The sequence below is a fragment of the Rattus rattus genome, chromosome 7, assembly GCF_011064425.1.
Source record: "Rattus rattus isolate New Zealand chromosome 7, Rrattus_CSIRO_v1, whole genome shotgun sequence".
Taxonomy (NCBI): Eukaryota; Metazoa; Chordata; class Mammalia; order Rodentia; family Muridae; genus Rattus; species Rattus rattus.
The window spans coordinates 113,251,913-113,264,832 of NC_046160.1; the positions used below are offsets into that span (position 1 = coordinate 113,251,913).

At 39.5% G+C, this 12,920-nt stretch overlaps 1 non-coding gene across 1 annotated transcript; it reads right to left on the bottom strand.

Annotated features, from left to right (window-relative positions):
• Window positions 1–12,489: 12,489 nt before the first annotated feature.
• LOC116906410 lies at window positions 12,490–12,616 on the bottom strand. Its single transcript, XR_004388672.1, has one exon. It is a non-coding gene; the product is annotated as a small nucleolar RNA SNORA16B/SNORA16A family (small nucleolar RNA).
• Window positions 12,617–12,920: the final 304 nt, after the last annotated feature.

The window sequence follows — 12,920 nt, forward strand, 5'->3', positions numbered from 1 at the left end:
TGATGGTCAGACCAGTCTACAGAGTGAGTCCCAGGGCAGCTGGGGCTACACAGAGAAATTTTATCTTGAAACAAACAAACAAACAAACAAGCAAGCAAGCAAACAAACAAGCAAACAAACGAACAAGACCTCAGGAGAGCCAGGTGTGGTGGCACACATCTTTAATTCCAACACTCAGGAGGTACAGGATCACTTCTAGTTCAAGGCCAGCCAGATCTGTATAGTGAGTTTCAGGACATCCAGGGACACACACATTCCCTGTATAAAAAGAAAAAGCAACAACGAAACAATACAGACAAGGCAAAAAAAAAAATCAACAGCAAGACAAAAACCTAAAATAATTGGGGTTTAGCATATGGTTCAATGGTTAAGGATGTATGTAACTCTTTCAGAAGAACCTGAGTTAGACTTCCAGTACCCATTCTAGGTGACTCATAACTGCCTGAGCTGCAGCTCTATGGGATCCAATGCCTTTGGCCTCCCAGGGTACCCACATATGCATAGCATATACATCTTTAATAAAAAGTCTCAAGACTTTATCAAAACAAAAGGTTACTTTTTCTTCCCAATCCTCTCATGTCTCCACGCACTATGAATCAAAGTAAATAAAATAAACTTGGTTTTTAACTTGTGGAGTGTTCTGGAAGCTTGAAATGGATAACTACACAGATATTTAATTGATAGCACTTGGGGCGTGTATTGTGAAGGAGAAGTACTTTGTGACAGGAAAATAAACAGAAGGGATCGTGACATGTCATGGGAGTCAAGGGGATATTTCTTTGAGGAAGAGATCTGAGGGATGAACAGGAGTTACTACAATGCAATGTAGATAGTGTGCATCAGAATTACCCAGGGTACTTGTAAAATGTCATATGGGTAGGCTTCACCCCACAGTAGTTAACTCAGAGAACCTAGGATGGGGATGATGGTTGTATTTCTAATTTGCTGTTGTTTTAGGACCACACTTTGAGAACTCATGTTCTGGGCTATATCTCCCAACAGGTGGCACTGAGGCACTCTACTGAGGTTGAGTTACCAGAGAAACATTGCTCTCCTCAGTTCTCAAGGGCAATTAGACTTAGCGATTAGGTAGAACTCCAAAATGGCTGAATTAGCTTTAGATTGCTTCATGTAACCTGTGACACTAATATCACACTTGTCTACTATGATTATAGTTTGGGGATATAATGCATAACTTTAAAAAATTTTAATTTTGGGAGGATGAAGAGATGGCTCAGTGGTTAAGAGCACTCAATCCTTTTCCGAAGGGCCCAGGTTCAAATCCCACCACCCACGTGGCAGTTCACAACTGTCTGTAATTCTAGTTTTAGGAATCTGACATACCCTCACTCATACATACATGGAGAAAGAACACCAATGTAAGTGAAATTTAAAAATTAAAATTTTGAGAATTTTATATGAGTATACAAGGTATTCTGGTCCTGGATCCTATCATGTCTCCTTCTTAACTTGATGTCCTCTTCTTTTACTCTTTATTACTTACTGAACTTCAATAAAGTGCTACTGAAAAGAGCATGTATATGAAGCCATACAGTGGAACATAGTCAAACTTAGCAGGGCCTACATCCCTGAATAAAACTGATTTTCCCTCCCCCAGTAACCACCAACTGCTAATAGCTCCTTAGCTAGGAGTAGGCCTTGTAGTCCCTCTCCCAACCATGGCAGAATGTTGATTGGATTGATTATGTGCAAGTCTTGTCCAGGAAACTACAGCTACTGTGCGTTCATGGGGTCAATAACCCTCTTGTGTCAAGTTACTGTTTTGAGCAGTCTTCTTTGATCTGTCATTCTTACAATCTGATGCTTCTCCCAGATGTCCCATGTAGAGCTAAGCACTGTGAAGACACTTATTCTCTGCACTTTGACAAGTTGTGAGTGTCTGCATAAACTCCTTTTCACTGTAAAAACTGTTTCTTTGATGAGTGCTGAGAGCTGGTTTAATCTGGTTCTGGGCAAGGTGAGCAAACTGTGGCTTGATGGGTAATCTTGACGGTTCCCTTGATTGAATTATAATTATTGAGCTGTAATTATAGAACATACATACATGCCTACTGGTAGGTCAGTGAGAGCATTTAGAAATGATTAACTGAAGGGAAATGATCTTTCCCAGGACAGCATTTTCTGTTGGTCATCCTAGAGAGGCACAAGAGAAAGATGTAGTTTTCTTGTCTTCTTCCCTTTGCTTCTTTCTGGTGAATACATCTATCCCCATTGTTGCTCCTGTTGCTATTGGCCCTTCTCATTCAAAGCACCACAGAACAAAAAAACTAGATAAAGTTGAATTTAATGTTACAGATCTACTGAACCAGAGACTCTGAATTAACGTTTTGGTTCAGACCATTAAAAACAGGGTGCTAATAGTTTATTTGATTGGTCAGCAGAAGTACAGGTCAAAAGGTGGGAGCATCCAGGCAGACCTGGGTTTGGAGGAGCTCAGAGTTCTAGATCTTCATCTGAAGGCTTCTATCAGAATATTGACCTCCAGGCAGCTAGGATGAGGGTACTATAGCCCATGTCCACGATGATACACCTACTCCTACAGGGCCACACCTCCTTATAATGCCAGTCCCTGGGCTGAGCATATACAAACTATCACATTCCATTCACTGGCCCCCATAGGTTTATTCAAACATATGAGTCACATAAGTGGGTGTGGGCAAAGGTCAACAGTGAGTGTTCTCCTCCATTGTTCTTCACCTTATTATTTTTGAGATGGAGTCTTTCATTGAATCTGGAACTTGTTGTTTGAGCATGCACGTGTGCACACGTGTGTGTGTGTGTGTGTGTGTGTGTGTAAGAGAGAAAGAGTTTTGACGTAGTCTCATTATGTATCCCTTAGATGTCCTATCACTTACTATGTAGATGTATTAGTTATTTTTTATTCATGACCAAGACATCTTATAAAAGAGTTTATTTGGGACCTATAGCTTCAGAGGGTTAGAATTCATGTCAAAGTGGAGGTGACAGGCAGCAGGGATTTGAAGTGGTAGCTCAGAACTCACAGCCTGTACCACAAGCAGGAGACAGAGAGAACCTACTGAGAATAGTGTAAGAGAGTTGAACCTTCAAAGCCCACCCCAGTGACACACTTCCAACACAGCCATGGCTCCTATGCTTTCCTAAACAGACCTACCAACTGGGGACCAAGTACTCAGACCTATGAGCCTATTGGTGTCATTCTCATTCAAACACCATAATAGACCAGGCTGGCCTTGAACTCACAGAGCTTTGCCTGCCTCTGCTTCCTGAGTGAGAGGATTAAAGGCTCGTGCCAACATGCATTTGTTTTTATCATTCAATTGGACATCATTGGCAGCTGAGTAGCTCTGGGATTTAAAGGATATTGCTATAGTTTTGATTTGGAACATTCCCTCAAAGGCCTGTGTTTAAAGGCTTAATTCTCAGCATAGTGTAGTTGGAAATTCTTTAAGAGGTAGGGCCTACTGGGACGTTTTATGTAATTGTGGATGTGTCCTTGAAAGGGACTATAAAACGCCAATCTCCTTTTCCCCCTTTGCTTCCTGGCAGAGTGAGCAGCTTTGTTCTACCACATATTTCTGTTATATTCACTGCCTTACCACAGGCTGAAAAACGAGGCCAATGAGCTATGGATTGAAACTCTGAACCAAAGTAAGGCTGTCCTTTTTAAAAGTTGATTATCATGTATTTCACAACAGTGACAAAAAACTAATGAATATAGATATATAGGATAGTGGGTAACTTTAGAGGACATGGGGTATATAGTATGGGCCTAAGAGGACACACAGACATACAGTCTAGGTTTCAAAAGACATATGAGTGTATGAAACAGCCTTTCAGGAAATGTCCAGATTTGAGATGAGAGGAGATCAAAGATCAGTAGAATTAGATTGAAGGACTAAATTCTGTTTTCCCCAGTACATTGAAATGGCCATGGTTCATAATAACCTAGTGTGCATTCTAGAAAAATCTAGGGCAGAAGAACCAGAAGTTTCTAAACATAAAGAAATGATGAACCAGACACCATGGTGCAGGCCTATCTATAATCACAGCTCAAAAGGAAGAGGCAGGAGGATCATTAGTGCAAGTCCTACTTGGGGTACATAGTTAAATCATAGGCTAGTCTGGACTATGTACAAAGTTCCTATCTCAGAGCAAACAAAGGAACAGAAAAACAAATAACTGATCTTGGTGACTCAAGTTTGTAACTTTAACAACCAGGAGAGAAAGGCAGGAGGATTTCCATGAGGTCAAGGCCATCACAGGCTGTTACTGAGTTTCCAGACCAGTCTAGGCTATAGTTTGAAACCTTGTTACAAAACAAAGTGGGACTTGTGAGAAGGCTGAACAGTTCAAGTGCTTTAGATCCATAGATATTCACATTCTAGGTGGACATGACAGCTCAGCCTCAGAAGCTAGAGACATAGACAAGCTGGCTAGGAAGACCAGCCATATTGATGAACTCGAGTTTGATTGAGAAAACCTGCCTCAATTAATGAAATAGAAAAATCAATGAAGATGATTCCTGACATAAATCTGGTGTCCACATGCACCCACATATACATATGAATAAACACACACACACACAGAGGAGAAAGGCAAAATAAACAGTAAGAAAAATGTAAGATAATTACCCTGATTTGGTGAATATACTCTGGGCACATGTATTGAAATAGTACAGTTCTGCCCCACTAATATCCACACCGATTACATGCTAATCAAAAAGAAAAGCCAGGTATAGTAGGGCACGCCTGTAATGGAGACTGAGGTAGGAACCTCACTGAGCTCAGGAATAATGAAATTAGCCTTAACAATATAGTAAGACCATATCTGAAAATGTTCAGAGGCTGGGAAGATATCTTAGTGGTTAAGAACATTTCCAGAGGACCAAGATTTAATTCCAAGCACTCACAGGCTGGCTCACAACCATCTGTGACTCCAGTGCTAGAGAAATCTAATGCCCTTTTTGGCTTCTGTGGGTAGCATGCATGCAAAATGATACACAGACATGTAGACAAAGTAGTCATATACATAAAATAAACACAATTTTAAAAGTTAAATTCAAAAGTAAACTAAAAGAATAAAGGAAAAGTCTAGTGGCTGTTGTTTGTGGGTAGTGCCACAAAATCCAATATAAGGGCTAAGTGAGCAATATTTACAAATTAAGTCTTCCTTATCCAAAATGCTTAGGAGCAGAAGTATTTAAAAGTTTGGGCTTGGGCTGGAGAGATGGCTCAGCGGTTAAGAGCACTGACTGCTCTTCCAGAGGTCCTGAGTTCAATTCCCATCAACCACATGGTGGCTCACAACCATCTGTAATGGGATCTGATGCCCTCTTCTGGTGTGTCTGAAGACAGCTACAGTGTATTCATATATATATAAAAAATCTTACAAAAACCAAAACAAAACAAGAAAGGGCTTGAATGTCTAACTCAGTGGTAGAACACTTGCCTAGTATAAGGTCAGTGATAAATAGAGACAGATTCAGGGGAAATCAAAGCAGGGCTTTGATTGAGAAAATGACAGCAGGGCTTTATTGAGAAAAGACCCGTGGAAGGAGGGACTCTATTGTAAGGAATCAGGGCCCATAGTCTTCCTGTAGACTAGCTTGGGGTGGTTATAGGGCAGAAAATGGAAACGGGTAAGGGAATTGAAAATTTTCCATTTTTGACATGAATAGATAGCTATTGATAGGCCAGTTAGAGAAATAAGGCCAGTCGTGGGCAAGAATTTAGAAAAATAAGTTACTTGAGTTTATAGAATTGCCATGGTTTAATCAAAGTGGAGGCACCTTACAAAATGGCATGACCATGGTTAACATCAAGTGTGCATGAAGCCCTGGGTTCCATGTCCTATACTGCAAAATAAAAATTAAAAAAATTTGAAACAACAACATAAAGCAGCAATATGGGAAGTTGATATGAGCATTAATGCAGCATAGCAATATGAAATTTAACTATTCTAGAACTCAAGAACTCTTATTAAACTTACTTAACTCTTAAGTAACGTTGCCCAATGCTTATTTTTATACTAGTGATGTTAAATGGTGTCAGTGATTTATATAATTTATTGACCAAACAAGAAATATTGGAGTATATGGGTGCTTTTGATAGTTATTTCAGGATAACAGGCAAACCCCAAGAATAATATAGAACTCTAAGTAGAGATAACACATCCGTGGATATATAATTACGGTATCAAATTGGTACAATGACATGAGATATGTGTATGTAAAATGACTTTTCCTATACAATCTCATTCAATTGGATACACCATAACCACATCTCATTTTAATATCTTGGGCTGAGTGAAGGAAAAGAAAATAGTAAGTATAAAACTTACCATCTCCAGTTCCTTTCCTTGCTTTCAAAGTACATTTGCAAATTCAGCAGAAGGATTTGCTTTGTTCTAGCCTTCTGAACCTTGATTAGGTAATTCGAATTACGAGTCTTAGGGAAGAAAGGTCCGATGGGTGACAAGAAGACTGGACAGGTCTTTACTGAAAGCCAATGAAAATATTAACTAGGGGAATTGACACACAAAAGATGGTAGATTCAGCAGCGTCATATCCCAAGCAAACTAATGTACAGTGCATTTATATTCTCATGCAAGCAGATGAGATTCAATGGTATGCACAGAATTTGAATGTTTCCTATGACTCATTTGGAGTCTGGCTACAAGCTCTAGCTAGCCCCTTTAGGCTGGAATGATTTGGGAAATGGTGGGTGAGATAACCAGGACATTAATTTACATATGTTTTCATTTTGCCTTTTTTTTTTTGTTACCTTTGTAAGTTTGAGGTGGGTTTCATACCTTTTTGAGAAGTCTCGCTGGAATGTGATTGAATCACGGTGGCAGCTGATGTACTCTGAGAAGACACTGCTACAGATGGACATTTCTCAGTAATCAGGTAAGCAGGCAAGCTGGCCTTTGTTCTCTGCATAATCTCAAGTGCTCCCTGATCTGCAGCGTGGCACATGAAGAGCAGCACATCTGAATTGACAAAGAGATCTTTATTTCTCTCCCACAATGAGCAGTGAAAAGGGAGAGAGAGAATTGGGAGTGTGAATTTGTTTCTTTTGGGAGTGTGCACTATCAGTCTGAGCAAAGGAAATGCTAATGGAACTTATGTTCCTGCCTGGAGACTACATTTCCTGACTTGTTGTATTATGTTTTGTGCTGGGTCCAAAAGCCCAGCCTCCCACTCAGTGGGCCTGGATGGAAAAGCAAAAAAGAACAGCTGCTAGGGAGAGAGGAATCCATCTTCACTCTAGCTCTCCTCCTGGCTAAAAGGAATATTGCTCCTAGCTGGATAGGGCCAGAGTATTCCCGTTTTGAAAATCTACATATATAGACAGTTGATGCTGAAAGAAAATGATTAGTATGCCAAACTTTTGAATTTGCTTAAAGTAGGTTGCTGTCTGAAAATTGCTTTTGGATAAATCACATTAGGGTAGTATATATATAGTTAGTTATTTTCTGGACCCAAATCCTGTGTTCTGTATATAGGCAACCCTGCTGAAGTCAACCTTTGTGTCTTGGATACAGTCTGATGTGGACTCTGGGCTGGTAACTACCACTGTTTTATGCTGGCTTGGTAACTGGACATTCAAAACACTGAATTCTTGCTGCACTGGGAATGTTTTATTTTTTTATGTTTATTTTTATTTTATATTGTTTTTATTTTATTTTTTTAAGGCAGTGTCTCTTTATGCTGCCCAGATTGATGGTCCTGAACTCCTGGGCTCAAGGGTCCTCCTTCTCAGCTTCCAGAATGTTAGGATTACAGTTAGGTTTCTACTATGAGAATAGTGTGGGATTGCACTACAATGCCTGTCTTTTTGAAGTATTTTAAAGTTTATTACGTATATTACGTATGGATCCAGCATTAGTGCTTTGTTATTTTTTTTTATAGATTCTGTACAGTGATTCTTATGTTGTATATTAGAGGCCTATTTACTACTACTTGTCCATGCAGTTTGTAAAGTTTATTACGTATATTACGTATGGATCCAGCATTAGTGCTTTGTTATTTTTTTTATAGATTCTGTACAGTGATTCTTATGTTGTATATTAGAGGCCTATTTACTACTACTTGTCCATGCAGTTTGAAATCATTTTTAAATAAGCACATAAAGTAATGACAGCCCCCCACCCCAGACAAACACTTTGAATAGGGTATTGTGCTCAGGATATTTTTCAACCTCTCGGCTCAAATGATCCTGCTGTCTTAGTCTCCGAAGTGCTGTCATCTGGTGTGTACCACTCTACTAGGTGAACAGGACTTTTCATTAGCCTTCCATTCTTTAAAAAAGTGTGTTGCATGTGTGTGCTTGATGTGTATATGGGAGAGCACATGACATGGCATGCATATATTGGTCGGAGGGATACTTTGTGAAGTTGGTTCTCTCTATCCACCTTTATGTGTTTTCTGGGAACCTAACTCAGGTTGTCAGGAGTGTAGGTCAGGTGCATTTATCTGCTGAACTGGCCCCATAGCTTTCTGCTTTTATACTGGTTGAATATCGGTTGGATGATTCTAGGACCTAGAGTGCTTGATTCAGACAAATTGAGAAATTTGCAGAGGAGGGAAGCCACTTGTCAGAGTTGTCATCCCTGATCTAGTACTTCTTGTCCAAATATTTAATAAGTGGACATTGAGTGTGCTATTTGAGTCATCTATTTTCTGGGCTTTGAAAATGTCATAGGAATTTCAGAGCATTCTGTTCCATATAGGCTGTCAGTTAAATGTGTCTCCTTCATTCAGCCCTTGGTAGTATTTTGAAACTCTGAACAGGGAATAACAGTTTACAAGGAACGTGGGAACATTTAAAGTCATTTGTCCTTCAGTAATTCTCCCTCTCCCTCCCTGTCTCTCATGTGCGTGAGTGTGTGTGTGTGTGTGTGTGTGTGTGTGTGTGTGTGTGTGTGTATTCATGCATGCTATAGTTCACATGTGAAAGTTAAAGGAAAACTGTGGTGTGGTCTCTGACTGTCCTTCTACCATGCTTTCTGGGGATCAAACTGAACTCTTCCTTTTACTTAGCACAAAGCTAGTGAAACCCTCACTGGATATTCAGACAGACACATTTCTAGCAGATGGTTCTTATCTTTGACGTTATATGTTAGGGGTCAGAGTGAAACATTGTGGAGTTTAGTTCAATTCCTGTGGCTTCCATTTTCCTCTGCCTTCTTTGGAAATCATTTCCTGGTGTTCTAATTCTGTATCTTGCCAAGTAGCAAAAACACTAGGAAAACCCCCGGAAGTAGCTTGTGGTTAAGTTTCAAGTTTTTTGGCTCTTATCCAAACACTCATGAGCTTCATTTGTGTTCACATATAAGAAAAGCCAACCCAGATCTCCTAATAATGCTTTATTTAGTGCTTAAACTTTAATTGCAGGGTATAAATGATACCATTAGGAACCGATATCAATACTAATGCCACCTATATTATTATTTACTCGGCTGAAAACTAAGCTTGTTGAAATATATTTATTAACGCTGCACCCTAGAACCACATATTTAAAGCTTAATTCTGTGGCTGTTCGTGAATTCTCAGCAAACTGTGGTGTTGAGGAGGCTTCTTAGCTTGAGATAAATTCATTATTAAATTCGAGTGATGTGTTAGGGCATTTTTTTTCCAGGTCACAAAAACAAGCTGTTTTATTCAAATGACGAGGCACTCTTTGTGAAATTCTGGCCCTTTTAACTAGCAAACAGTTAAATTTGGCATCTCTGATGGATAAACTTTGCTCCTTATCCGTAAAATGTACTTTATTCATTCTGTCGATTTCTCTTTCCGCCGTGGCTATTGTTTGTCACTAACAGCTAGCTTTTGTGAAGTTAATAAATGTGCATAATAAGGACATAAAGGTATGGAGAAGTAATACTGTAATCCTTTTGTTTGGATAATCAGTCTAATGTATGCAAATTAAACCTTATTAGTACTAGGGTTTTGTGTCTGCTTATCAAAATGTGCCATTTTCATGAAAATTGGAAGTCCATTATATAAAGTTATTATTAACAATCATTTAGGAATTATATACGGTATGCAAATTAAAGTTGATTACAACTAATTAAGGGCTTTCTTTGTTATTTGACCTTGTCTGCTTTTTATGTAAATATGTTTCTTTTGGTCTGGCATATTTTTAGACTCAGAAAAGTATATTAAGACAAGTTACATTATGTATTTTTTAATATATCTTTGTGCTGCCATTGTCTGTGCCCCTCACTTCACAGAGGCACATATGATATGTTAGAGCCATGCAGCTCACTGTTTAGAGATAGCTCTCTAGGTGAGGAGAATCTCCGAAACAGAAAACAGTCAAATCTCCCAAGTCTCCTTAGTAAGATTCGTGGAAAATGAACACAAACCCAGTACAACATATAAACAGTCTTCATGCCACAATACCCACTTCTTTCCACTATTTATTGACTTCAGTCAGTCTTGAGTTATGGAGTTCTGAGCAGGCTAAGTGATCATTACTCACTTCCAAGATGTCTTGCAAACACAGTTGTTTGTTATCTACAAAGACATCCAACTAAAGATTCATGACTTCATCACAGAAAGGGTAACGAGTCAGTACCAATGGCTTTCAAAAGAAGTACATGTTCCCTATAAAATGAAAGGGTTCTCAGCTGCTGGAGAGGAAACATGAGTGAGAGCGAAAAGTTTTCTCCTTCATATTTATTCTCTCTCTCTCTCTCTCTCTCTCTCTCTCTCTCTCTCTCTCTCTCTCTCTCTCTCTCTCTGAGTGTACCATGGCTTGAGGCAGTTCTCTTCTCCCATGCAGTTTTCACACTTGTTGGTTAGCGCCATTACCTGCTGAGCCATCTTGCTGGCTTATGATTGTGACTTAATATTTTTTTTAGATTTATTTTATGTATATGAATGTTTGCCTGTTCAAATGTGTGGGTATCATGTGTGCCTGGCGTGAGTGGCAGTTAGAAGAGGGAGTCAGATCCCCTGGAACCGTGAGTTACAGATGGTTGTGAGCTGTCATGTGGATGCTGGGAATTGAACCCCTACTCTTAAGACCCGAACATCTCTCTGGTCCCTGGGAGTGAGACTTTTAAACACTTACATTTTTTATTTAGTGCAATTTTTATAGCTGTTTTTGGTCAACAATGTGACTCAATATAGTGGTTTAAGAAAAGAACCCGGAGGGGTTGGGGATTTAGCTCAGTGGTAGAGCACTTGCCTAGCAAGCGCAAGGCCCTGGGTTCGGTTCTCAGCTCCAGAAAAAAAAATAGAAAATAAAGAACCCTGAGGTACTTGTTTTAACTTTGGTATAGAAAAGACCTGGTAACCTACAGTTTCCAAGTATCTAAAAGTGTATGGGCAAGAAAAACAATGGGAAAGTAAAGGACCTGGGAAAAGATGTCAGATGGGCTTGGGAATGCTGCTGAGTGGTAGAATGCTTGCCTAACAATACGTGAAGCCCTAGGTTGGATCCCCAGCACCATAGAAATTGGGCATGGTGGCATGAGCCATTATTTAGTAGGCAAAGGCAGGAGGATCAGAAGTTCAAAGTTATCATTAACTACACAGTGAGTTCAATGCCAACCCTGGCTACCTGAGATTCTGTCTCAAAATAAAATAAAATAAAATATAGAACAAAATGTCAGCAATTTTTTTTTCAAGAGTAGGGGAAAATACTTAGCATCTATATGTTTCAAAAGGGAAATGGATTGGGGCAGTGGTGGCACATACTTTTGATCCCAGCACTGGGGAGGCAGAGGCAGGCAGATCTCGGAATTCAAGGCCAGCCTGGTCTACAGAGTGAGTTCCAGGACAGACAGGGCTATCCTGTCTGAAAAATCAAAAAAAAAACATAAACCAAAACCAAAAACAAACAAACAAACAAACAAAAACCCAAAATCAAAAAGGCAAAAATGGTTCGGCAGATAAGGGTGTTGTCACCAAAGCTGACAACCAAATTCCATTCCTGTTAACCTCCATGGAGGAAGGAGAGAGTCAGCCTTTGCCAGTTGTCCTCTCATTTCCATTTGTTCTCCTTGGAGCATGCATGTCTGGTCCACATACACATACGTATGCAAGATACATTTAAAGATGAGAAAAAGGCAAATGGGAAACTAAAAATTGTACTACCACCCATTTTTATCTAAATTCTCAACGTTTATTTTTTATTTTTCTAATTCGAAAAACAATAGTTTAAATTTTAAAAATACCATTTTGAATTCTCAGTTCATTTCTTTTTACGCCAATTCAATTATCCACAATGTCCGGCACCTGGACCTCAGAAGCATAATGGTCTGATTGACCTTAGCTTACAGGACAGCGACCCAAAACATTTCTATGTACTATTAGATGCTTCCAGGGTGAACATACTTGCAACTGCCCCTTTGTGCTGGCTCTTGGGCTCAGCAAACTGCTTCATGCTCACCTCATGTTTGGGACTCAACATTTGTAGAGAGTATCCAGTGTTAACAGCCATCTCTGGCCACCTCTCAGAAATGTCAAGGTAGAACTGTCTTTTCTTACAGATGTGCTACTGCAAATGGAACCATGACAGTTAAGGAAAACTGTTACTTGGGACTTGTGTTTGACCACACCAGCTATGTGGAAGCAGCTACAGCTTTAATAAGGGCTGCCATTTGAATTATTTTTAAAGGAATTGGAAGCAATATTAAAAAACATCTTTTCGTTACCTCCCACCCTTAGGTGTGTGCCATGGCCCATATGTGGAGTTCAAAGGACAACTTTCAGGAATCAGTTCTGTCCTTTCTCAAATTAGGTCTCTACACTTGGTGGCAAATGCTTTTACATATCACCAGCCACAAAAGCAACCTTTAATTAAAGTATAGTACACTTGGGGTTGGAGAGATTGCTTAGTGATTAAGAGCCCTTACTGTTATTATACAGGACCCAGGTTTAATTTCTAGCACCCACACAGCAG